Raw genomic sequence first — 27,661 nt, 5'->3', positions numbered from 1 at the left:
AACTGAGGCATGGAATGGTTAAATGATTTGCTCAGGGTCACACAGCTAAGTGTCTGAGGCAGGATTCAAACTCAGGTCTTCTCAATTCCAGGCCCTGGGCTCTACCCATTGCACTCCCAAGCTGCCCCTTTTGGGGAGATTTTCATTTCCATTCTTGTAATCATTGCCAGAAACAGAGAGAGAGGACACGGTTTGCTCCAATCCTTCACCTGCAAGCATTGCTTACTGAGATGGGCTGATGTGGTCGGAGAACGGACAGATGGCCGGAGGATGCCTGGGTCTTCTGGAGGGTGGGAGAGGAGACAGCTGTAAGCAGGGGGCAAAAGCACACTTTTCTTCAGTTTAGGAGAAAGTGACTTAGCTGAGAGGTGCTGGCAAACACCCATAACACACACCACGGGGGTAGACTAAATTGGGAAGCATTTTTTTTTTAAGACAAGCATTGGAGATCACTGTGAATCTCAAACCGTGATGCAAACAGCACCAGGTTCTGTGACACCGACTGCAGCTGCCGATTAAAACAGTGGGCTTTGTGCAGAGCCAGCAAACACGGCCTGTTCTCCTCAGCCTCCACAATCGTTACTTTGTGCAAAAACAGCCCATACTGTTAGCACCATCTTCAGACCCGAGCTCATGCGCATGTGCCTAGATCTACAGCTAGTTGTTTTAAAAAGAAAAAAAAACCCTATATTAGTTTGTGCGCTGTCTTGGGGAGGAAGATGGGGAGGGAGAGGAGAAAAATTTAGAATTCAAAAGCTCATGGAAGTGATTGTTGATAAATAAATTAATAAAAAAAATAAAGAAATGGAAAAAAAACTCCTAAATATTGATGAAGAACTATTAGCAAACTCATGAATTTTAATTCTGTCTGCACTTCTGGAAGGTGTTGGTTTAACTCTGCCCTTTGAAAGTGTTGACTTAGCCTGGGGTCGTGTTATAAAAATCCCTACATGCTTAGGAATTTTAACGCATTTTAATTTACCTGAGTCGACCCAGTATCTTTCTCAATTCCCTCACCCCTCCTAACTGCAGACATTTTTTTAGAAGGTTTCTTTCTTTTTCTTTCTTTTTTTTAAGGCAATTGGGGTTAAGTGACTTGCCCAGGGTCACACAGCTAGTAAGTGTCAAGTGTTTAGTCTGAGGCCGGATTTGAATTCAGGTCCTCCCGACTTCAGGACTGGTGCTCTATCCACTGTGCCACCTAGCTGCCCCTAACTGCAGACTTTTTACAATAAAAGCTAAATTTTAAAAAATTAAGTTTCTAAATGTTGTCCTTTGCTAATTGTTTTTCTCTGGTAAGCTTTCTTCTTCTCTTACCCTGACCCAGGCCCACCAGCATGCTTTCTGGCCATCTCCCAGCCCTCTGTGGAAAAGCACCCACACACACCATCTTTTCCCTGCTTTAGAATGTAATCTCCTAGGAGACCCAAAAAAATACTGAAGAAAATAACACCTTAAAAATTAGAGTAGAGCAATTGGAAGTTAGTGACTTTATGAGAAATCAAGACACTCACTATAAAACAAATCCAAAAGAATGAAAAAATAGAAGATAATATGAAATATCTCACTGGAAAAACAACTGAATGTAATCTAGAAGACAGGTACTAAGGTTGTTCCAGGGCCAATTCTGACTGGAGAGCTTTGTTAACTTGTTAGAGAGACTGTTAACTTCTTAGAGAGATTGTTACCTTTTTAGATTGTCAACTTTTTAGAGCAATTGTCAACTTCTTAGAGAGATTGTTACCTTTTTAGATTGTTAACTTTTTAGAGCAATTGTCAACTTCTTAGAGAGATTGTTAACTTTTTAGATTGTTAACTTTTTAGAGCAATTGTCAACTTCTTAGAGAGATTGTTAACTTTTTAGATTTTTACCTTTTTAGATTGTTAACTTTTTAGAGCAATTGTCAACTTCTTAGAGAGATTGTTAACTTTTTAGATTGTTAACTTTTTAGAGCAATTGTCAACTTCTTAGAGAGATTGTTAACTTCTTAGAGAGATTGTTACCTTTTTAGATTGTTAACTTTTTAGAGAGACTGCTAACTTTTCAGTGTGAGCATTTCCAGCCCTGAGAAATCAGCAAACGGTACACATCAGGCCTTGATTTATTGTTTCCTTGAGAGTCAAGCTGTAAGAAAGTGATGAAAGTGATGAAAAAGATGTTATTGTTGCAGATTAAACTTAAAAGTGTATCATCTTTTCAGTAGCCGGTCATTCTGCATTTGCCAGCATGCCACTGTGAGGTGCCATCTTGGTTTCTTGTATTTATATCTCTAGTGTGTAGCATGGTGGCCTGCTATGAAGTAACAGCTTAATAAATACCTCATCATCCATTTACTCATAGTTTTCCATACCAGTGATTGAGACCTTCCTGAAAAAGCCTTGAGATGAGGATTCAAATTCTGTACTCCATAATAATATAATGGAAAGGTTATCATTTGTTCTTTTCTTTTCCTAACCAAGCAGAGGCCCAGAAGTTAACTTCCTTGCCGTGGAGGGAGTGTTGCCTCACTGGCACCACTTTGAGCAGGTGAAGGCACGCTACCATTATGGGAAGTCATTGCCACTTTCAGGGGGTAAGTGAAGTCAATGAGTCACTTGTCAAAAGCTAACACTTGAGGGCTGAGCTGTCTATTATCGATAAATGGCATTCAGTCTTGGGTTCTGTGGTGTTGTCATTCGTGACTAAGGGTACGAAATGTTCTCTAGGAGATTTTAAAACTGGATGGATTTGCATTTACATGCGAAGCTTTACTTTGTGTCTTTTTTTTCTTTTAAACCTGTATTGATTTCTTTTTTGTCCTAAAACATATCCCTACCCCATACCCAGAGAGGTGTCCCCTGAAACAAAGGATGAGAGAGGAAAGAAAGGCAGTTTGACAGAACCAGCCAAGACATCAACTGATCTTAGCATAATAACTCTTGAGCTTTAAGGTTTGCAAAGCGCTTAACAAATATTATTTCGTTTGATCCTTACACAACTCTGGAAGGCAGATACGATTATTGTCCCCATTTTATAGGTGGGGAAGCTGATGCTGAAAGGTTAATGATAACATAGCAATAATAAGAATAATAATGAATATATATAAAGTACCTACTCGGTGCCAGGCACTGTGCTAAGCGCTTTACACTTATTATCTCACTAGATCCTCACAACAACCCTGGGAGGTGGTGCTATTATTATACTCATTTAATAGATGAGGAAACTGAGGCAAACTAGAGGTTAAGTGACTTGCCCGGGGTCATACAGCTAGTAAGTGTCTGAGGCTGGATTTGAACCCAGACCTGACTCCAGGCCCAGTGCTTTATGCACTATGGAGCCTCCTAGCTGCCTTTTAGTATTCTTCACTCATCTCTCCACCCCACTTCATCCCCAATTCCACCCCTGCAAAGAAAGGAGGAAGATACATTTTCTCACAGTGTCTGCCACACAATAGGCACTTAATAAATGCTTTCTTTGGGGCCAAATTTAGCATGACTTCCTAAGGTCCTTTTGGATTATAGGATGATAAATTAGAGTTGGAAGGGCCCTGAGAGGCCAGCTAGACCAACCTCTTCATTTTCTAAATGGGGAAACTCAGGCCCAGAGAAACTAATTGCCCAAGATCACTAAGGTAATAAGGGGTAGAGGCCAAGTCCTCCGACTCCATACCTACTGGGTTGTTTTTTTTTCCTTTCACTTTTAATCATGCAAATGTATCTTGTTAACTCAGCATTACTTTTTTTTTCCTTTTTGTACAAATTTTAAAAATCAGCCCACTCAGTCTCTGTGAGTGAACATGCACTTCCTTCCTGTTCTCAGGGAAAGGCAGAGTTAACTTTGCTTCACTGCCAAAACCCAGGCTAACTTTCCTAACTCCTACTTTCCCCTGGGGCCATGACTTTTCCCCTGTAATTACTTCCCTCTGTGTAATTCCTTACACTGATATTTTGTGCTTCAGAACTGAATTAAAGGGTCATCTGAAATTATAGGCTTTTCAGGATGGCATTCCTATTCCTCTTATCAGGACTGATGGATGTTTACAATTCTGTATATCATGGAAAAAATTATATTTCTAGTCTGAATGATTCTAATGGCTAATTTCAGATTTTCTCTTCTCTGTGATCATGTTGATGGTAATCTATCCGCATTGGATTTCCTGGTGTCTATTTAGATCCATAATCTCGGTAATATACAGTGAATGTGTTATTGACAAGATAAAGATAGGTTTTATTTCATATAACACTTCTGCAAATTTAGTTAGAATCCTGTGAATTTCAACCCTTCCCCTCCCATTTGTTTTCCTCTGACTATGGCCTTTGCCACTGCACTGTGGGAGACATGCTCTTGAACCTGACTTTGGAAATGACAATCCTTCATATATCTCTGGGACTCTTCCTCTGACAGTCTTTCCTAAAATTAGTTAGACATTTGAAAACTCATGCAAGATTACTTTCATCTTGGGCTCAGCACTAGTTATTTTTAGCAATGATAAATTTGTTCCCAAGTATAAAACAGTACATTTTAGCCACCTCCCCCCCCTTTTTTTTTACTTATTTGGCTAAGAGTTAGGAAATTTTGTTCGGTTGAGAGGTGGCTGGTTTCCCACTGAGCCATGTATGAACTTAGCAGCAATGTCAAAAATTCAAGCCACAGAAACAAAACCGTCCTTTCAACCTGCCTACAGTGGCCGAAGTCACAGACACAGGACAGAGTCACAGAGCTCGAAGGGGGCCCCCCAAGATGTGTGTTGTTAGCAAGATAAAAGGTGGGATTTATTTCATATGAGAGTCCTACATATTTAGTTAGAATCCTATGAATTTCAATCCCTCCTCTCTCATTTTTTTCCTATGACTATGGCCTTTGGCTGGCTCGCTCTGCTCTATCTCAAGAATGCATCCTTCATCCTCCATTGTAGATAAATGGTCCTCTGTCCTATTTTTAAAGCTCTCCCAGGATTTTACCTTCACAGCCTTCACCTTGTCTGCCTTTTCTAGGTCTCTGTTATTCTTGGTATCTAGAAAGTCTTCTCTACAAAGTCTCTAATCCAATTCAACCAACATTCATTAAGGGCCTAGGGCACAGGGCCAGCTCCTGTGCTGGGGATTGGAGATACACAGACAAAACAAAAGGCAACCCTGCCTTCAAGGAGTTTCTGTTCTAATTGTTTTCTTTCTGCAGTTTCTTAAGCCTGCCTCCTCTGGCTCCATCATCTCTTAGTCTACACTAGCATCATGTCCATTCTATTGAATAGTCACATGTAGAGGCTGATGTTTAATAATGTCCAGGAGACTGATTTGAAACAGATGAGTTTCTGGTAGTGAGTTACCTATAATTTGGGGATCACAAAGCCAGTCCATTGTTCAAAAAGTGGGAAGGTTTGGGCCAGTAATCGCTCTCCCAAATACCTGCATGATTTCATTGTCTGTGTATGTGTCATCCAGAATAACACGAGCAGTCCCCAGTGGACAAGAAAACGCATTAGAAAATAAATCACGGGGACTGCACAAAGTAAAGCAATATGGTCATAGATCTTGTCTTGTGGATTCCAGGTTGAAGAACTCTTCAGATTAACTTTTCAGATAAAATTATCCTGGAAGAAACCTTTCCAAGGTTTTAGTTTGGGTCTAGACCTATCATTTTATTAGCGTAGCTGGAGAACTACTTATCTACGGTTCATGTTATATATCCATTTCTTACATTTCAAAGTATAGAATCTTAAAAATTAAAAAAAGACTTTCTTTCTGTGTAACTAGGGGAGGGCAATTAGAACTTTGTCCCACAGTGCTCAATTTGAAGGGTACTGAATTGTAGTTATTCAGCAAAGTAGAAAGTACAGAATTTAGCCTTTAGTTAATAAGGATGGTTAGTTAAAATAGGCAACTACCAGATGGAAGGATGAAGGCAGAGCTCTTATTCCACCCTGCTCTGTTCCTAGGGTCTCTGTCTCCTCCCCTCCAGCCCTCAGTTAAAGGCCTAATTTGTTGAGAGAGAGGGAGAGAGATTACTCTTTTTAAAAAAATTTTTTTGGGATAATTTATTTATTTTTAGTTTTCCACATTCACTTCCATAAGAGTTCTGAGTTTTAAGTTTTCTTCCCCTCCCACTTCTTTTCCATCCCAAGACAGTGTGCAATCTGATAATACAGGCTCTACTTATACATTCATTTTAAGCATATTTTCCCATTAGTCATGATGTAAAGAACAATGAGAGAGATTCTTAATTGTGATCTTTTTGTGTGACAGAATTTTGCATTTGCATCCTTAGCACTTAGTAAGGTGATTGGCACATATTAAGAACCTAATAAACACTTTTCATTCATTTCATTCATCCTCATTCTAGAATCAGAGGTGGTGGAGGGAGTTTGGGGGGAAGACCTCAGAGACTGTCTAGTCTAACATAAATCATTATTTTTGAGGAAATCATCATGTCCTGTCTTCTGATAACCATACTAACCATAAGAAGAGCCCCCTCAACAACCCTAATGCCTCTGGGCTCTCTGGTCAAGTTCTTGACTTCCAGTTGAAGATGCCATTTGAGAGGCTGTTGTGGAAGTATTTGAAACTCCACTGAAATTGAAGAAGCCCCAGATAGAAAGTATTAGCATCTACTGTCCTTAGAATCAATTCAACAAACATTTATTAATCACTTGATGTATACAAAGCACCAGGAATACAAAAAAACAAAACAAAACCATAAACAGTCCCTTCCTTCAAGGAGCTTAACCTGGGGGATGTTACAAGGAATGAAGTAACAACATTTCGACAAGGTTTGAACCTTGAGACTTGGTGGGATAGGAAGAGTATCCACCTGAAGAGAAAGTGTAGGGGGGTAGCTAGGTGACAAAGTGGATAGAGCTTTGGCCGTGGGTCAGGAGGACCTGAGTTCAAATCTGACCTCAGACACTTGACACTTACTGGCGGTGTGACCCTGGGCAAGTCACTTAACCTCATTGCCTTGCCCAAAAATCATAAAGAGAGAGAGAGAGAGAGAGAGAGAGGGTATACAGCCTCCAAAAGAGCTTAAAGGATATGGATTAACCACCTAAAGGTGGCTGGGATGTTTCCCCTCCATGGGCTTAGAAGGTGGTTCCCGGGGAAGGAGCCCTCTCTTGCATGGGTCCATTTGTTCAGACGCTGAAGAGCCCAAAGATCTCAGGATAAGTAAATGGGAACTTTAAAGGGAGAATTGACTCCATTTTCGAGTCTTCTACAATAACGCCCTCTCCCCGCAAGGAAGATGAAAACAGAGGGTAGAATTAAGAAATGTGAGTCTGTGTTAACTCTGTAAACAATGAATTCCAGGTTAATGAAGAGATCTGGTAATAGGGAGGCTTTGGACACAGAGCCAAACTAAATGTTCCTTTACTATGGTCATTATTGGTTTTATTTTATTTTATTTTTAGGCAATTGGGGTTAAGTGACTTGCCCAGGGTCACACAGCTAGTAAGTGTCAAGTGTTTGATCTGAGGTAGGATTTGAACTCAGGTCCTCCTCACTCCAGGACCGGTGCTCTATCTGCTGTGCCACCTAGCTGCCCCTCCCATTATTGATTTTAAAAGAAAATGTTTTATCATTACTTTTTCACTAACCAACAGGATTGGAAGTTGGGAGACCTGGCCTTACCCATGATTAATTCTGTGACCGAGGTTAAGCTGCCTCCCTTCTCTGAACCTCAGTTTCCTCATCTGTAAAATGGAAATGATCCTACTTGTAGTTAGCGACCTAACAGCCCCTTTGCAGGGAGGCAAGATCATGCATTTAAAACTCTTTGCAAAACAAAAGCACATAGTACACAGTAACAGCCACATTGTGCGATGACTAACTTTGATAGAGTTATCTCTTCTCAGCAATGCAAGGATCTAAGACAACTCCAAAAGACTCGTGATGGAAAGTGCTGTCCACATCCAGAGAAAGAACTATGGAGTTTGAATGCAGATGGAAGCATACTATTTGTTGTCCCTCTTTCGTTTGTTTTTTCTTTCTCGTGGTTTCTCCCATTGGTTCTAATTCTTCTTTATAACATGACTAATATGAAAATAGGTTTAATATGAATGTATATGTAGAGCCTATATCAATTTACATACCTAGGGATGGGGAGAAAATCTGGAACTCACAATCTAATGGAAGTGAATGTTGAAAAGTAAAAATAAATAAATTTATAAAAAACAACAACAACAACAAAGTAACATAAAAATGTCAGCTCTTATTAGAGCATTTTTCTCAGCTTTTTTTTCCAACAAATCCAGATAAAAATGGCCCCTGGGGCAAGCTGCCCTCCTGCTATTATTCTTTGAAACTTAATGCTCCGTAGACTGCGGTGCAGATGCACAGGCTGACTGCTGGTCGTGACTGGATTTAAGTGTCGGAGTGCAGGCTTCTCTTCAGTTAGCTGCCTGATCAAAGCGTCCTCCCAAGAATTCCGATGGCAGGCGCTACTACCGTAGGATGAGAGGTGCTTTCTCCTGTTCCCGCGTGGCTTCCATCTCTTCTGCTAGGTAGCGCTTCTGGAGTTCATGCTGTTTAGCTGTTCTTTTTCTTCTTAGATACCTTTTTATCGACAGCTTTTGTGTTTTCATCACCTACATTTCCCAGTGCAGCCCTGGGGCTTTGGTCCTGTCCCTGGACTTCGATGACTCTGGAAGCTAGAGTGAGGCTGATGACTTCGTACCGTTCCGCCTCACTGAAAATCTAGTTCATGTCGAGTCCAGATATCACCCACGATGTCGCTGGTCCTCTTTGAAAAAGAAGGACAAACAGCAGCATTTATCTATCATCTATCAATCACTCATATATATACATATATATACACATATGTATGTATATACATACATACGTATATATATGTGTGTATACATATATATATATATATACACACACACCTATAAAACTGATCAGTCAACATCTGTTATCATCTGCCATCTATGCATCTTTCTATCCATCTGTCTGTCACTCACTTACCTTCCCAAACATGATCTCTATAATTTTGCAGCATCCCATTTGGCTTGTTTTGTTGTTGTGTTTACCTTGTTCTGGTCATTGTAAATAACGTTTGCCTGGTTCTGCTGCCCACAGGACTGTAATCGGTCTTTTCCATGTTTTAGGGTTAAGTTTTCAGACTCTTCTCCTTCTCCACATATAAGTAACTCTCCAATTCTTGCTTTTATTCTGTCTCTTCTGGGCTGAGAGGTGAAGTTATTTCTTACACTTGCCTTACATGGAACTGTAGTATAATGTATGTATGTATGTATGTATGTATGTATGTATGTATGTATGTATGACTTGGTGCTGAGAATACTGTTGACAAAAGACAGATGTAGGGGCAGCTAGTTGGCACAGCCCTGGAGTCGGGAGGACCTGAGTTCAAATATGACCTCAGATGCTTACTAGCTGTGTGACCCTGGGCAAGTCACTTAACCCCAATTGCCTCCAAAAAGGAAGGAAGGAAGAAAAAAAAAGAAAAAACACGCATCAATAAAACCTTTTAAAAAAAGAAAGAAAGAAAGAAAAAGAACATTAAAAAAACAGACAGATGAAGCCCTTGCTCCTCACTGGCAAGATCTGTTTGCAGTGTGGGTATGAAGTCATATTGGCCATAGTAAAGTATTCATTATTTTATGTCCATGTCATATGCACTTGTGGCTTGCCTGCTTCAGTGGCCAGTGACATCTGCACCAAAGCATCTTCCAGAGGTGGAGGTATGGGCATGTCCTGTTTGTTCCGACATTCCTTATGCTCCCAGAACATGGCCAATGTCCACTTGCTCCTCCATCCTGATTATTGAAATGAATCCAAGTGGGGACAGCCTACAACCCCATGCTGCTCCATCTGTTTCTTAATTCACAGGGCCAGTTATGTCCCATTGGCTGAGTTGTTTGGCTGGTCAGTGGTATTGAGCCTCATTGGTCAGCTTTTCAGGCTTTCAGAGCTATTAAGTTTGGCCTTAGCGCCCTGCTGTATGTTATCCTGGCTGGCATTCCTGCACTTTGCCATTATACCCTTCCTCATGACATGGGCTATTATCATTATTATTACCAACAGTATTAGTTGTAGTAGTATTAGTTCTTTTTTTTTTTGTGAAGCAATTGGGATTAAGCAACTTGCCCAGAGTCACACAGCTAGTAAGTGTTATATGTCTGAGGTCACATTTGAACTCACATCCTCCTGACTCCAGGGCCGGTGCTCTATCCACTGAGCCACCTAGCTTCCCCTAGTAGTATCAGTTCTTAAATAGAAAAATTCCACCTTCTATAAGAGATGGGGAATTGAAGTTGATAGAGGATGAGATCTTGTCACAGGAATTTCTCTCATTCTCTGGGAAAGTTAAAGTCAATTGGTGGACTTTAATATTAAAGTGGTTAATCAGGCTTTTTTACTTCTCAACCTTGCACAGTGGCTGGATAAGTTAGAAATTCTTTTGGCTTATGGTTTAATCTTTTTTTTTTTTTCCTGAGGATAAATAGACTGACAGGCTTTCATACTGGGAGTTATTCTTTGGAGCTATTAAAAGTTTCCATTGTCTTCTGTGTTTCTTAACTGGTTCTTTCATGACCCCAGCATGTACATGTATTGGTTCAAATGTTTGTGGAATGCCTGCTATGTACAAGATGCAGTCAGTTCTTGTTTAGAAAACACAAATTTGTTCCAACGTGATTGATGTAATAAGGAAGATTTTGAATATGACACAAATTTCAAGTTTGCTGATGTGCAGTTTCTTCATCAAGAATACAGAAAACTGGACAATATCTCAATGCTACAGGACTCTACTTCAGAGTTTTATAAAGACCTAAAGTCTTTACAAAAGTAAAGCATCATATGTACTATGTATCTTATCACACATATATTATATACATAATATGTCATATGTGTTGTACATCTTATCACATCCATATTGAATATCCTGTCATATATATTGTGTATGGATCTTTTCAAGGTACAGTGAACAGAGAAGAACTAGTCTGAACTAATTCCTGCCCCACCCCATCCCCCATTTCAAGGCCTAGAGTTGTGGCTTCTGGGACTGAGTTGCAGCCTGTCCAACTTTCCAAAGACTTTGCCAATCCAGACAACTGGACCCCCAGTACACACGGAACAGTAGCTTGAGGTCATGAATGCTATCACTATTGTACTATTCATGCATTTATTAACCATTTAACATGTATGAAATAGTACTACCATTTTTATTAGGTTTTTAAATCATTTTAATAATTATTTAATTTAAATTTAAATTATAATTAATAAATTGTTTTAAGTTTATCATATTATATTATTAATATTTCATCATTATTGTTTATTTTTAATTTTATTTAATTTTTAAAAATGTGTCACCGAAGAAGTTTTTGAGCATTCTGCCCCCAACCCCATTTTCCCCATATGCCCAGTGGTTTTTATTGTGCAGTTTTGCATAGCATGGTGCTTTGGGAGAATTTACATATCTCATTATAGCAGAACTGACTGTCCTGTGATAGTAGAAGCTTGGGGGATACAAAGATAAATTTGATATAGTCCCCGTCCTCACGTAGCTTACAATCTATGAGGGGAAATAAGACATATGCATACAACATAACTATCCATCTGTCCTCTGTGCCTGGAAAATGCCCTTCCTCCCTGACTTCTGTGTCTTTTTGGAACCCCTAGCTCTCTCCAGTGTTTTGGGGCTCTCCCACTATGAGGCCTTTTCTCAGTCTCCCAGATGTTAGCACCACTTGCCATCCTACCCCCTCACTGTGTGTTTGTTTTCTGTACCTCCTATATCTCTCATATCTGCAAATCGATGAACATGCTACACCCTTCTATTTGAATGTACTATCTTGAGGGCAGAAGCCATCTCACTCCTGTCTTTGTAGCCTTAGTACCTAGCACAGGGCCTGCCTGGCTCACAGTAGGTACTTTATAAATGCTCCTTGATCGATGGATTGATGCAGCTCCTCCTCTTGTACTGAAAAATGCTGCTAGGGGCTATCCCAAAACCACTCTGCCTAGCTCTGCCATGAATTTCTCACGTCTGACTCAACAGAGCCCTGCCTACCACATGGCAGTTGTTGACTCATTCACACTCCACACAGTATCTGTTCTAAACCTTCTCTGTTCCTTTCCCCTTCTCTCACCAGTAGATTGCTTAGTGCTGGGCTGAAAAGTTTGAGATCATTTATTATTTAAAATTTTTTAATTGGTGTCTTTTGTTTTTATGACATCTTTATTTCGTAGTCATAGATTTAGTGCTGAAAGGAACCTTTCAGTTTGTCTTGCCTAACTCCTTATTTTAGATGAAACTGAGGCACAGAGAGGTTAAGTTACTTGGCCAGGATCACACAGGGAGGAAATATCAGAGGTTGGATTTGAACCTAGGTCTTTCTGACCCAGAGTTTAGCACTCTATCCACTATGCAACAGTGGTTCTCAATCGATCCATATATGTCCTTCCCCTCTCCCCATCCCAGAGAGCTATCCCTTATAACAGAGAAATTAAAAAGAAAGTGAAAAAGAGAAAAAAAAGAAAAGAAAAACAAAAAAGTTTTGCATTTGGCAAAACTAACATGTCAGTCAAGTCCAACAGTCTATGTATTATTCCATACTCACAGTCTCCCCTACTTCTGCAAATAAAGGGAGAAAGATTCCTTCTTGTATCTCTTCTTTGGGGCTGTTTGATCATTATGATTAAATCGTATTAAGTTTCTTTTTTTAGCTTACATTTCTATATCACTTTACTGTTTTTTGCATTTAATAGTATTTTATTTTTTTCCAATTACATGTAAAGATAGTTTTCAACATCCATTTTTGTAAGATTTTGAGTTCCAAATTTTTCTCCCTTCATCCCTTCCCTTCCCCATCTTTAAAACAGCAAGCAATCTGATATAGATTACACATATGCAATCATTTTTAATACATTTCCACATTAATCATGTTGTGAAAGAAGAATTAGAATAAATGGGGAAAACTATGAGAAAGAAAAAACAAAAAACAATTAAAAAAAAAGTGAGAATAGTATGGTTCAATCTGCATTCAGACCCCATAGTTCTTTCTCCGGATGTGGACTGCATTTTCTATCACGAGTCTTTAGGAATTGTCTTAGATCATGCATGATGTATTGCTGAGAAGAGCTAAATCAATCATACGTGATCATTGCACAACGTGGCTGTTATGGTGTACAATGTTCTCCTGGTTCTGCTCGCTTCATTCAGCATCAGTTCATGTAAATCTTTCCTGGTTTTTCTGAAATCTGCCTGCTTGTCATTTCTGATACCACAATAATATTCCACCCCAATCATAGACCACAACTTGTTCAGCCAATCTGTGAGCATCCCCCCAATTTCCAGTTCTTTCTTGGTCACCACAAAAAGAGCTACTATAAATATTTTTGTACAGGTAGGATCTTTCTCCTCATATTCAGTTTCAAATGGAGGAGAGGGTTGCAGATATTGTATGTATTGCTTTCCTGGTTCTGCTTCCTCTTCCTCCTCTTCCTTCCTATCACTGACACTCAGCCCTCCTCAAAAAAAATAACAAAAGCCAATGCCTCATCATTCTCCCCCCTCCCCTGGCTCTTTCCCTTCTTTCACAAACACATCCTCAAAACAAAACAAAACAAGCATCTAACCCTCCAGCTGTCTGCCCCTTCATGTTGTTTTTCAGTCATTTCAGTCCTGTCCAACTCTTCGTAATCCCATCTGGAGTTTTCTTGGTGAAGATACTGGAGTGGCTTGCCATTTCCTTCTCCAGCTGATTTAACAGATGAGGAAACTGAGGCAAACAGGGTTAAGTGACTTGCCCAGAGCATACAGCTAGTAAGTATCTGAGGCCAGATTTGAACTCGGGTCTTCCTGACTCCAGGCCCAGTGCTCTATCTACTGTGCCCCTTAGCTGTCCTCTGCCCTCATACAAAGCCCCTGAAAAGAGTTATACTCCCTGCCTGCTCTTACTCCTGAACCCTCTCCGGTCTGGCCCTTGTCCCCTCCAGTGTCCTGCAGCAGCAGCTCTCTTCAGGTTCACAGATGAGTTCTTTGTGGCCGCATACTTTTTTTGCTGTTCCCCTCCTTGACCACTCTATAGCATCTGGCATTTCCTTCTTGGTACTAATTGCATAGTAATGACAGCTAATATTTGTGTAGCAGGGTTGGCAAAGTGCTTTACAGATACCCTCTGATTTGATCCTCCCAACATCCCTGAGATGCAGGTGTTATTATTATCCCCATTTTACAGATGAGAGACCCAAGGCTGAGAAAAGTTAAGTAGCCCATGGTCCCATGGCTGGAAAGTGAGTGAGGTGTCTTCCTGACTCTTGTCTTTCTTCCTTTGGCATCTGTTGGATTGTTTGTTCTCTGCTCTTTCAGCCGTACCTTCTTCTTGCCACTTACATGTGTATCATTTCCTAAGGATTTGTCCTAGAACCTCTTTTTCTTCTCTTTGCATGTAACTTCCTTTGGTACTTTCATCTAACGTCATTTGACAAAATGTGGATTCAGTTATTATCTTGACTCAGACATATCCAGATCTGTCTATCCCGCCCTGATTTCTCTCCAAAGTTCTAGTCATATTTCATGGGATCCTAGATCCAGAGCAGAAAGCCTGTCTTGTCCAGTCCCCCCAAGGCAAGGGGAGTTGTGACTTGCCCAAGGTCACACAGGCTGGAAATGGTCAAGATGGGATTTCAACCCAAAGCTTGAGCTCTTTTCATTATATCATTATGCTTCCCAACTGTTGGAGCTCTTCCCTTGGACAAGCCGCTGCCAGCTCAACATTTCCCAAACTAAACTCATCCTTCCCTCCCAAACCTGCCTTTCTCATCTAACTTTTATTTTTCTTTTAAAAATGCACCTCCCCCTCCCCCACCCCTGTCTTCTGTCATCTTTGGCTCCTCTGGCTCTGATGCTACAGGTCCAATCTCTCGCCAAAACATTGTTTCTTGAACTAATAGAATATTATTTCTTCTCCACTCTCTTGGATGCCTCCTTACTTCACATCTCTCTCTCTTCTCACCTAAGCTACCAAAATAGCCTCTTATCGGATGTTCCTGACTTCCATCTCTCCCCTCTGCTCAAGGAACCTTAATGTACCACATCTCAGAAACTTTGAGTAGTTTCCAAATAAAGTGTGGCTCCTGATCCCAGCATTTGAGGACCTCCATAACTCATTCTCTTCCCCTTCGTCTATTCTGCGTTCCTACCTAGGTGGGCTGCTTTCTATCCTGGCTTCCCACACCTCCATGTTTCTGCTTATGCCATCTTCAGCACTTGGGTTTGATGCATTCTATTTCTGTTCAGGTTCTGGCCTTCTTTTTAGGCTCAGTAGGGACCACCTCATCTATGAGTCTTTCCCTGACCCTCCTCTTAAGTGACAGTGACCTCTCCCGAGCTTGGGCCTGGATATGATAGATATTTAATAAATGTTTATTTAATTGAACAAATAATTCTAATGTAAAAAAGAAGGCCATAAAGACTCTTTTGACAAGTACAGACAGAGTACTGTTGGGACTTCAGAAGAGAGGGGCATCCCTCCATATCGGAGGAATACTTGGAGACCTTCCTAGGCGTGGCATTGAGCTGGTCCTTTAAGAAGAGTCAGGTTTCTGTTTGTTTGTTTATTTTTAAAGGTAGAGATGGTTGTAAGGACATTTCAGGCACAAGGAATGCTGTTAGCAAAGGCACAGAGTCTGGAAAGTACAGGGTGTGTTTGGGGAGTGATGTGTAGTCAACCAAATTCACTAGTGGTCTCTGGACTGCAATTAAGGGAATAGGACTTAAGGGCTTGGTGTAGTAGATGATAAAGACAGGATATGCATCCAGGTTTTGCCAATAACGAGTTAATGTGAACTCTGGAAAGAGACTTGAGCCTTAGTTTTTTCATCTGCAAAATGGGGATAATAACACCTTATGGGGATGGAATGAAGATGAAATGAGAAAATTGTGTGAAAGCACTTTGTAAATGCTACTTGAATGTAAGTCATTATTAAGCTGTTGTTATCTTCTTTTCTGAGAGACTTCCTGGAGCCACTGGGAGGAGTCCCCTTGTCCAAAGTGGTGGAAAAGTGGCTGCTGGGCCTGGGGAGGGGTCCTCAAGTTCTCTGGAGACTTGGGAGTGGGTGGGGTATCCCATATGTGCTTCTTCAGAGGAGGAATGTGCCTTTCCTGGGGTGGTAGCTGATGACATTAATCAGGAAATACATGAATAAGCATAGTAATAAGTATATACGTGAATAAATATATATCTTATAAGTAAGACACTGCTGGGGAATCATAGGATCATAGTGTAGAGCCAAAAGGGAACTGACAACCCTGCCCCGCCGTGTTATAGATGAGTTAACTGGGACCCAGGGAAATAAAGTGATTTACTCAAGGCTGTACAGGCAGTGAGCAGCAGAGGAGGAATTGAATCCACATCCTCTGACTCAGGAGCTAGGGCTCCTTCTCTTCTGTTCTTCTCTCCTTCCTTCCTTCCTTCCTTCCCTCCCTCTTTCCTTTCTTCCTTCTTTTTTCTTATCTAATTTATTATTTTTAGTTCCAAATTTTCTGTCTCCCCCACTCATTGAAAAGGCAAAAAAAACCCTCAATATAAACATACACAGTGATGCAAAATAAATTTCCACATTAGTCATGTTCCTTAAAAAAAGAAAAGAAAAGAAAATGTGCTTCAATGTACCTTCTGAGTCTATCAGCCCTCCATCTGGAGGTGGGGAGTATGTTTCATCATGAGTCCTTCAGAACTGTGGTTGCTCATTGTGTTGATCAGAGATACTAAGTCTCTTAAAGCTGATTTTCATTGCAATGTTGCTTTTACTGTGTAAATTGTTCTCCTGGTTCTACTCACTTTACTCTGTATCAGTTCATATATGTCTTTCCAGCTTTTTCTGAAAACATCCTCATCATTTTTTTTAGCACAATAGTATTCCATCACAATCATATACCACAACTTAATCAGGCATTCTCCAATTTATGGGCATCCCCCTCAATTTCCAATTCTTTGTCACGACACAAAGATTTGCTTTCAATATATTTGTACCTGTGGATCTTTTTCTTCTTTCTTTGATCTCTTCGGGGTATATATGTGGGGTTTCACTGGGTCAAAGGGTATGCTTTGTGGGCAAAGTTCCAAATTGTTCTCCAGAATGCTTAGAGCAGTTCACAGCTCCACCAACACTGCATGAATGTACCTGTTTTCCCATAGCCCCTCCAGCATTTGTCCTCTTAGTCAATCTCATTGGCCTGGGATGGTACCTCAGGGTTGTTCTAATTTTTATTTCTTGAATTATTAGCATTTGTTCATATGGCTAGCAACAGCTTTGATTTCTCCCTCTGAAAACCACTTATTCATATCCTTTGACCATTTATCAATTGGGGAATGGCTCTTATTCTCGTAAATTGTACTCAGTTCCCCATATATTTCAATAATAATAACAATGATAGTTCATATTTATTATAGAGCTTACTATATACCAGGCAGTGTGTTAATTGCTTTACAATTGTTATCTTTTTTGGTCCTCACAACAACCCTGAGATGTAGATGTTATCATTATCCTCATTTTACATATAAGGAAACAGAAGCAAACGGGGTTAAGTGACTGCCCAAAAGTGTCTGAAGCCAGATTTAAACTCAGGTCTTCCTGATGCTGGGGCAGCGAGGTGATGCAGTGCATAGAGTGACAGGCCTGGAGAAAAGAAGGCTCCCCTTGGGCAAGTCACTTCACCCTATTTGCCTCAGTTTCCTCATCTGTAAAATGAGGTGAAGGAAATGGCAAACCATGCCAGTATCTTAGCCAAGAAAACCCAAATGGGATCACAAAGAGTCAGATGCGATTGAAAAAAAAAACTGAACGATAACTTCCTGATGCTAGGCCCTCCTCTCTACCCACAGAGAAACTTGCCACAAAAATTTTTTTCTTCAGTTTTGGAAGGGCTCCTTCCATTATACCCCAATGGATGTAAAGCTATTGGCTTCAGGAAGTCTCTAGTCTGGATGGGGAGCACTTGGAAAGTTAATAATACATTTATGTTCAGGATATGAATAAGTGGGTATGGTTTAGATGTCCTCAGGGGGCACTTGAGGCTGAGGAGGGCTAGTTGGAGGGTCAGGAAAGCTCCTTGGAGGAGTTAGAAGCCTGGCCTGAAGGAGGGGGAGGGTGTGCTGAGGGGGAGGAGCAGAGTGGGTTAAAGGCAAGGAGGCTGGAAGATGAGTTCGGAGTTGATAAGAGGATGAGCTTGATTGGACTTAGAGGGCTTGGAATGGGGCGTAGTAGGTCTGTAAGCCTGTGTTAAGCCCCTATTCTGTGCATTCTCTCCTTACCTTCAGCTCTTAGAGTCCCTAGCTTCCTTCAAGATTTATTCTGACCCTCACCCCGCTCCCCAAGTAGTTAATCTTCTCTCCCTCCACAAATTATCTGGTGGTTTCTTAGATATGTACCTTATACATGATATCCTCTCATAGATAGTAAACTCCTTGAGGGCAAGACATATCCCCTAGTGCCTTGGACCACAGTGTTGCTGTTGTTCAGTAGCCCCATCTGACTCTCTGTGACCCCATTTGGGCTTTTCTTGGCAAAGATACTGGAGTGGTTTGCCATTTTCTTCTCCAGCTCATTTTACAGTTGTTGAAACTGAGGCAAACAGAGTGAAGTGACTTGCCCAGGGTCACACAGCTGATACATATCTGAGGCATGATTTGAACTCAAATCTTCCTGACTCCGGGGCTGGTGATCTATCTTCTGCACCATCTAGCCACCCCAAATGGATGTAGCAGGTGCTTAATATGTATTTGTTAAATGAATTTGTGCCAGGCCCTTAGCTAAGTGCTGACTTGGTAACTCTAAATAAAACTTGGCTCTTGCTGTCTGGTAAATCAGTCCCGTAAGTATTTTTAAGCACCTCCCCATTTTGCTGAGGATACAAAGAAAATGCAGAAAACAGCCCCTGCCTTCAAGGAGCTTACATTCTAAAGAGTAAGACAGCATATACATGAATGAGTACATAACAGCTAACATTTATATAACACGTACTACGTGCCAGGCCCTGTGCTAAGTGCTACTACTAGAATGTAAGCTTCTTGAGGGCAGGGATTATTTTATAGGACCAACAATCTAGAGCTGGAGGGAACCTCAGAGAGCATGGAGGACAAGCTCTTTCTCCTTATTGATGAAGAGCTGAGGTCCCAATTGGTCAACCAACAAGCATTTATTAAGTACCTGCTGGGTGCCTGGCACGCTAAGCACTGAGGCTATAAAGAAGGCAAAAAACAGTCCTTGCCTTCAAGGAGCTCATATTCTAATACAACATGTAAATCTCTAGGTGCTTAAAGACATAGTACATGATGGTAATAGGAAAAGGGAGGACAGCCCTCACCTCGGTTCAACATTTGCTTGTTCTCTGTAGGAGTAAAGGGGCAGGGGTTCTGTAGATACGTGGGAGAGGGGATTCAGAGGATCCAGTGGAATTAGGTAAGACCACAGCGAGAGGCTCCAGAATACCCCCAGGCCACTGTTCCTGCAGAGCCCGATGCTCTGCCATGTGTCTGCCTCTGATCCTTCCTTAGGGTAGTTTCTGTGGGTGGGCTTCCCCCAGCCTCCTATCCCCTCCAACATTCATTCTTAAAGCATCACCCCACCTTCAGCCAGTGGTACCCGCAGTCATTCCCCTCAACCCCAGTAACACTGGATTGATTTTCAGGATTTGAGTCCCCCAGGCACCTGCCCTCATTGCTTCTCACTTGGCCTTAGGGGGTAAAATACCCCCTGTCATAGATTTTCTTGTGTCGTTCCCTGCCCCCCCGCTTTTGTGTATTTGTCACTCACTTGGGTGGATCAGATTGGGATTAGGGCTGATCAGACCACCTATTGCAATAATGTGAGGGTTTTTTATGGTTTTGTATTTTTTTTTCTGTTTGATACTGAGAGAAAAGATCAGCATGAAAAGAACCAGCCTACGCCTTTAAAATGGGCTTCATTTTTCTGCATTTCGACACAGGTACAAATTAAGTGAAAGCATAAATTCAGCTTAGCAGGATGGAAATATCATTTGCTCCCTTTCCCTAAGTGGTGTGTGTGTGTGTGTGTGTGTGTGTGTGTGTGTGTGTGTGCATGCGTGTGCATGTGCTGAGTGTCAGGGCTCTGCTGAAGCCAGCCTGCTTCCGTATGTGAATCATTGCTCAACAAACTCTCCATCTCACTGCACTGTGTGGTTTTCCTCCCAGGGAAGCACCAAACCCTGAAATAGACAGCCTGGCTTGCCCATGTCAGAAGTTAGAGAAAAGTAGTTCTCATTTTGGGACAGAAGAGAAAGAGAGAGAGAGAGAGAGAGCTCTTGCAGTAAGTAATTGATCATTTATTTAAAAAAATTATTCAGCTAGAGATCAGTGCATCCGATAGCCATCCATGGGAAGGGGTGGTGGTGGTATGTTTGTTTCATTGTGGGTCACTCAGTTTCCAGCAGCTGGTTGACGCTGACATTATGCAGCTCTGAGTTGCTGTTTAGTGTCCTTGGTAGATGCTTCTGTTTTCTCCTTGGTAACTGGGCTCTACGATTCATTTTCTGTTGCTTTAGAAAATTAATGTGCTCCATCAGCTTTGGTTTTCCTCTCTGTGACAGTAAGTTAATACAGACTACCCTCATGAGTTAATGTCCAAACTCCTTTTGAAAAGCAGTCGTTTCTTTCAGACAAGTGCTGATTTGGGGAATTTGGATTTGGTTTGACAACTTAACCAAATGAAGAGAAATAGAATTAGGAGAAACAGAATATGTAATGGTGAAATGTGAAGACTTTAGAGGTGAAAAAGATGGGTTGAAGAGCATGCTTTTTCTCAGCAGAAAGAGCTAGGGGCATTTCCTGCAGCCTTGGCCATGAGGCATAGAAAGAGCAAAATTCTATTGGGAGAAAGGAATGGAGTGGGCTGTTAGGGCTGTGGAAAGGTCCTGCAGCTGCTCAAAAAACCAGGGCTTGGGTCAGGCCGTGATGTGCCCTTTCTCCCGCTCTGAGCTGAGGCTGAGTCAAGCCAGGCTCATGTTAGAAACGTCTGGGTTGGGATCCGAAACCTGATGTCATGAGCATGGCAACCATACGGACCAGATTTTCTGAGATGGTCCTGATTTCAAATATTCAGTTCCATTCAGTGAGAAAGAAAGGAAACAAGAAAGAAAGGAAGGAGAAGGGGAAGGAAGGAAAAGAAATGAAAGAAAGAAGAAAAAGAAAAGAAGGAAGCAAAGAAAGAAATGAAGGAAAAAAGGAAGAAAAAGAAATGGAGAAAAAGAAAGAAAACCATTTGTGAGACCATTTCCTTCTTTATTGCAAGCATCTAGCACAGCACTTGGCACCCAGTAGGAGCTTAATAAATGCTTGATTGATTCAGAAATGCAGCCACTTTGTTTATAAAGTCCTGTATAAAAGGCATTGAGAGTAGAATTTCAAGGCAGTAGGGTGAGAAAAAGAGGTGGTTTTCTCTTTTTTCCAAGAAGAAGCCTTTACTTGAAGAAGGGAACCTAACTAAACTGATTATTACTGTTATTATTTCTAATGATAATAATTATAAGCATGATTAGGAATATTGCCCTATATATAATAATATTGTTATAGGAACATTGCATAGTTATATGTGTATGTATATGTGCGTGTATATGTGTATATATATATATGTACACACAGAGAGAAAGAACCTTTTGGGGTTTTTTTGGATATCTAAAGTACTTTTATCTAGTTCCTAACCGAAGCTCTCTCAGTAATGTAGGGACATGTAATAATCATTTTCTCCATTCTTTCTCCAGAAATGCCCTTAAAACTTCCTTTTCTCATTTCAAATGCCTCACTTTATAGACTGAAATGTTTTGGTGATTAATTTATTACCTTGGTTCAAGCAGTTTATATTATTAAGTCCTTTCTGTGAGAGACCTATTCAGGGGAAGAGTACCAGATTTAGAATCAGAGGGCCTGGGTTCCAATCCTACCCTCACTTAGTACTTAGCACAGTATCTGGCGTGTGTGTGTGTGTGTGTGTGTGTGTGTGTGTGTGTGTGTGTGCGTGCGCATGTGTTTACCAAAGCTACATTTGATGTTTGTAAAATGACACTTTGTTATGTGGGCAGGAGGATAAAACCCAGGCATCGAGGGGATCAACCCCCGGCAGGTTGCCACCAGGAGGCTCTCTTTACTTTTCTTTAGATACAGACTTACCCCCAATACCTCTGGGCCCAGGTGTACCCCAACACATTCTGGGCTTTAGCTATAGGGTGGCATTGAGTGTGAAGAGTCCACCCACCTCCAGGGTTATAGGGCAGAAGGTAAGTCAAGAGAGTCTCAGGTAGGGCCAACCCGGAATTTGACTTAGAGAGCAACCCCTCTTTCAACTAGACTTGCTTTTTAGGATCTGTCTCGTCTTTTTAACAGGGAGGAAACTGAGGCCCAGAGTGGAAAAGTGACTTGCCTAGAATCACACAGCTGCTAAGTGGCTGAGTCAGAATTAGAACCCAGATCCTCCAACCTCAATTCCAGGAGCTCTTTCTGTTCTACTGTGCTGTGTCTTTATGCTGCCCAAGCCAGAGGAGTCACAAAGAGGGAGGGAAGGTATAAGCTTTTGATGCCTTCTATATGCTGGGTATGTGTGCTAGGCACTTTCACAGGTATCTCCTGTGAGTGGCTGCCACTCTGATAATTGAAGAAAAAAAAAGATTCCATGACTGATGGTCAATAAAAGTTCTTACCTTCCTTATTTTTTAAAATGCATTTAAAACTTTTATTAAAAAAAGTTTATTTTTTCCCAATAAATATAAAAACAATTTTTAACATTTGTTTTTTAAATTTTTGAGCTCTCAGTTTTCTCCTTCTGTCCCCTCTCTCTGACATGGCAAGCAATTTGATATAGGTAAAATAAATTTTTATTGATTTTTTTGGTTTACATCATCAAAATTTCTCCTAGTATCTTCTCCCCTCCCTTCTGCATGCAGCGATTCAACTTAATTCAGTAACAGTTAGAGAAACTGAGGTAGCTGAGGCTGAAATACTGTAGGGCCTTTGATCAAGACATGGGGGAATCCCATTGCATCTGATTTATTTACCTTTCACATCTAGATAGCATTGGCCGTTGTTCTAAATTCTGCCAGCTTCCTTAAAGTAAACTGGACCACATGCCCCTTCGTGTTTTTCAGTTTAACTGTTTACAGGCAAGAACTCTAAACAGACACCATCCATCCCTCCTCATTCATTTTTGTGGGATGCTGGCAGAATGGGGGTGGCATCATTCCAGCCCACGTGGTTGGAATGGGAGAAAAGGGCTGTTGCTGGCTGTCTCTCTCACCTGGGGAACAGCGGCTGTCACCATGGGGAGCCGGGTACATCATCTGGGTAGCCATTCTGCAGTGACACGGTTGTTTTTGTCTCTCAAACCAGAAAGCATGTGACGTGGCAGCCCCTGCACCCTCTGTACCTTTTAAGTGCGGCTCCCAAGGACTGTCAGGGACATGTAATGACAGGGTATCTGAAAAGCACAGCTTGTGAAATCCTCCCTCCCCTCTGGAATGATTATAGCCAGCATTTTAAATACAGTGTCGTGGTACAGTGCAAGGAATACTAACTCTAAAGTCAGTGGGCTCTGGGCTCAAATCCTGCCCCTAGCAGTGACTGTTTGTGTGATTCTAAGAAGCAAGTCACTGCCCCATGCCTCAGTTTCCCCATCTGTAAAATGAGGAGGTTGGATTTGATGGCGTTCTAAGGCCCCTTCCAGCTTTAAATCTGTGGTGTTCTGTATGAATAGATGGCTTCTGAGATCCTCAGATCTGTGATATTCTAAGTTTCACTCTGTAGAAGGGTAGGCCAGACCATCACTGGTCCCAAACACCACATGCCTGCTAAGCCAGAGGTTTGCTTTCATGAACTGCCAGGTGACATGGGAAAAATACCGAACGCCTGTGTGGTTTTTAAAAAAATAAAAACACCAGAAAATTTTGGGCATGCAAAACCAAAAAAATAGTCATCTGCATTCATCCGTTAGACTTAATCCAATAACAATTAGAGAAACCAAGAGAGTGAGGGCTGAAATTCATAGGGCCTTTGATCCTCAAGAAGTGGGGTAATCCCATTGCTTCTGATGTATTTACCTTTCAAGTCTAGATGGCATCGGCCCTTCTGAATTCTGCCAGCCTTCTTGACAGAAAGGATGCTAATTGTTGATAATTTGAGTGCTATCAAAAAAAAAATCAGTATGTAGTATACTCCCTTTTTTTTTCTTCCTGTGGAATCATCGCTAATTGGAATTCCATAGTCCAGTTCCAGAGTTCTGGATCACATATCTGGAGCTAGAGGGGATCTGAGAGTTATCGGTTTACAGATGAAGAAACTTAGGCCCTAAAGAGAGTAGCAGAGCCAGAATCTGAACTCAGGCCCTCTGACTCTTAAGTTGGCATACTTTCCACTATATTATGATACCTCTGAGGTTGCCACCCTGGGAGAAAAGAATCCTTCCCCCAAGCAGGAAAGGAGCCCAGGGCTTGGTATAATCCTTTCTTATGTTTTGCTTTTTTAACCACACATGCATTGCGATAATGGAATCCTGCCTTTTGCCAGGTTTGAGATTTATCTTCGTTGATAAATTGGCCCCTGTTTCCTTATGCTCAGCCAGAAACTCCAGATTCCTTTTGATGAGTCTGCCATGTAAGTATAGGGTTAGATGAGCATCCCCCTCCCCACCCTCCTCTACCCCTCAATAGCAGAGAGCACAAAATCTCTTTTGTAAATTGGAGAAGTTTGTTAGATAAATTGTGAGTAATGAGCTGAGATACTAGTCCAGGGGTTCTCAACTATTTTTGTGTCCTGAACCCAGGTTAGTGAACCCTATGGACTTCCTCTATGAAGAATGAAATTAAAAAAAAATTATTTAGCTTTACATTCTTTTATTTTAAAATTTTGAGTTCCAAATTCTTTTCCTCTTTCCTACCCACTGAGAAGGCAATCAAAATGATATCAATTGATTATACATGTGAAACCATGTAAAACATTTCTTTATTAGCCATATTGCAAAGAAAGAAAGAAAGAAAGAAAAGAAAAGAAAAGAAAAGAAAAGAAAAGAAAAGGAAAGAGCAAAAACATTTATACTCAGAGTTCATCAATTCCCTCTCTAGAGGTGGATAGCAATTTTCATCATGTCCTTCCAAATTGTCTTGTATCGTTGTCTTGATAACAGTAGCCAAATCTTTCACAGTTGATCATTGTTACAATATTGCTATTACTGTGCACAATAATCTCCAGGTTCTTCTCACTTCACTTTGCATCAGTTCACATGGGTCTTGCCATGTTTTCTCTGAAACTATCCACCTTGTCATTTCTTATAGCACAATAGTATTCCATCACAATCATATACCACAACTTGTCTGGCCATTCCCCAACTGTTGGAAATCCCCCCCCCAATTTCTAATTCTTTGCCACCACAAAAACAGTTGCTATAAGAACTTTTGTGCATATAGGTTCTTTTCCTTTTTCTTTAATCTCTTTGGGGTACAGACCTAGTAGTGGTATTGCTGGATCAGAGGATATGCACAATTTTATAACTCTCTGGGCCTAGTTCTAAGTTATTCTCCAGAATTGTTGGACTAGTTCACAACTTCACTAATAGTTCGTTAGTGTACCTATTTTGTCATTTCTAATAGGTGTGGGGGTGGTACCCCAGAGTTGTTTTAATTTGCACTCTAATTGGAATTGGTTCAAAGAGGGAAGAATATGCATGCACACACACTCACACACACACACACACACACACTCATTTGGATATAGAAATCTAACTTACCCAATAAGGAAATAAGAGGGGAAGTAGATAAGAGATATGGGAGGATGATAAAAGGGAGAAGGCAGATTAAGGGAGACAGTGGTCAGAAGCAAAACAGACTTTTGAGAAAGAACAGGATAAAAATAGAGAGAGAAGGATAAACAGAAAATAATAGGATGAAGGGAAATACACAGTGCATGATCATTATTGTGAATGTGAATGAGATGAGCTCACCTATAAAACCGAAGCAGCATAATGGATCAGAATCAAACAATATGTTGTTTATAAGAGACACGTTTGAAACAAAAAGACATACACAGAGTTAAGATAAAGGGCTGGAGCAGAATCTAATATGCTTCAGCTGAAGTAAAAAAAGGCAGGGATAGCAATCACCCTCTCAGACAAAGCAGTAGCAAAAATAGACCTAATTAAAAGAGATAATCAGGGAAACTACATTTTGCTACATTTTACTGCGGACAATGAAGTAACATAAAAAATTATTACAGCAAGTTTCTCTGATAAAGCCTTCATTTCTCAAATATATAAGGAACTGAATCAAATTTATAAAAATGAGTCATTCCCTAATTGATAAATGGTCAAAGGACATGAACTCAAGACAAAAGAAATCAAAGCTATTTATAGTCATGTGAAAAAATGCTCTCCAATTCATCCCCCGCTCAGCTGACAAAGTGACTTTTCTCATTGTTGGTTTGACCACATCACTGTCCTACTCAAGGAACTGCAGTAGCTCCCTCTCACCTTCAGGATTCACTATGTATAAAGTCTTCTGTTTGTCAATGAAAGCCCTTCCTAAAATTTATTGTCCCCCATGGGCTCTATGATGCAGCTACTTGGCCAACACATGACCCTCTATCTCCCATCTCTGCGCCTTTGCCCTGGCTGTCCCCAGTGCTTGGGATGCTCTCCCTTCGCACCCCCATCTTTTAGCTTCCTGCTTCCTGTAAGAAAACTCAAATTCCTCTTCTACAACAGGCCTTTTGTGGTCCCCTCTGCTGCTAGTACCTGAGGTTACTTCCCACCTGCCCTGTCGTTATTTTGCACACATGTAATTGTTTGCACGTTGCTGTTTTTGTTTTGCTTTGTATCCGCCATGCTTATACCATGTAGTAGCTTGGTGCTTAGTAGGCGCTTGTTGGCTGACTGGCCTTCTTGCTGGGTCTCACACGTGGCATTCCTTTTCTGAGCCTTTTCACAGGCTGTCCCTTAGGCCTGCAATGCCCATTGTCCTCATTCTCAGTTTCCTTCAGAGTGCCATTTCAACACCACCTTCCAAATTGGGCTGATCTGTACCTCTTCCCACCTTCCCAAATGCTGTTGCCTTCCTTCTACAAATTGTGTGGTATTTATGTGTGTGTGTGTGTGTGTGTGTATGTACATATATATATGCACACACACATATATGTTGTATAATCATATACATGTACATGTTGTCTCCCACAATAGAGTGTAAGCTGCTTGAGGGTGGGAAGTATTCAGTTTTTGTTTTTGTATCCTCAGAAGCTAGCACAGTGCCTGGCACACAGTAGGTGCTTAATAAATGATTTGAATTATAATTATATAATAAATATAGATAATATATAATATTATATATATAATATTTGCTTTTGTATCCTCAGAAGCTAGCACAGTGCCTGGCACACAGTAGGTGCTTAATAAATGATTTGAATTATAATTATATAATATATAATATAATAATAATTATATAATATGATATATAATAAATAAATATAATTATAATTAACAAATAATATAATTATATAATTATAATAAATAAATAATATGATAATATAATTAATAAATTGATTTGAAGGCAATTGCTTTCATGTCATCTAATAGGGAAGGAAAATGCAATTTAAAAGAATTTTCACATCAGAATATTTTTTCAACCCTGTCATTTGAACGGGAAGAAACAAGTTCCTTTTTCCAACGCTACAGTGGG

At 40.7% G+C, this 27,661-nt stretch overlaps 1 protein-coding gene across 7 annotated transcripts in view; it reads left to right on the top strand.

Annotated features, from left to right (window-relative positions):
- Positions 1 to 27,661, top strand: part of SPECC1 (sperm antigen with calponin homology and coiled-coil domains 1) — a 345,436-nt gene that overhangs the window by 41,232 nt on the left and 276,543 nt on the right. For 3 of the 7 annotated variants that reach the window (XM_021006924.2, XM_021006927.2, XM_021006928.2), the window contains exon 1: positions 20,113 to 20,265. The exons of 3 other annotated variants lie outside the window; for them this stretch is intronic. The gene's annotated coding sequence lies outside the window, so the exon portion shown is untranslated. Of the gene's footprint in view, positions 1 to 2,475; positions 2,574 to 20,112; positions 20,266 to 27,661 lie in introns of those variants that run through there. One more of the 7 variants, XM_078154745.1, reaches the window with a different exon arrangement.

Source organism: Phascolarctos cinereus, unplaced genomic scaffold, assembly GCF_003287225.1.
Source record: "Phascolarctos cinereus isolate Bilbo 61053 unplaced genomic scaffold, phaCin_HiC Scaffold_5;HRSCAF=322, whole genome shotgun sequence".
In the NCBI taxonomy this organism is placed as follows: domain Eukaryota; kingdom Metazoa; phylum Chordata; class Mammalia; order Diprotodontia; family Phascolarctidae; genus Phascolarctos; species Phascolarctos cinereus.
Note: the sequence above shows the minus strand (reverse complement) of the source record. Positions and strands in the feature narration are given on the sequence as shown.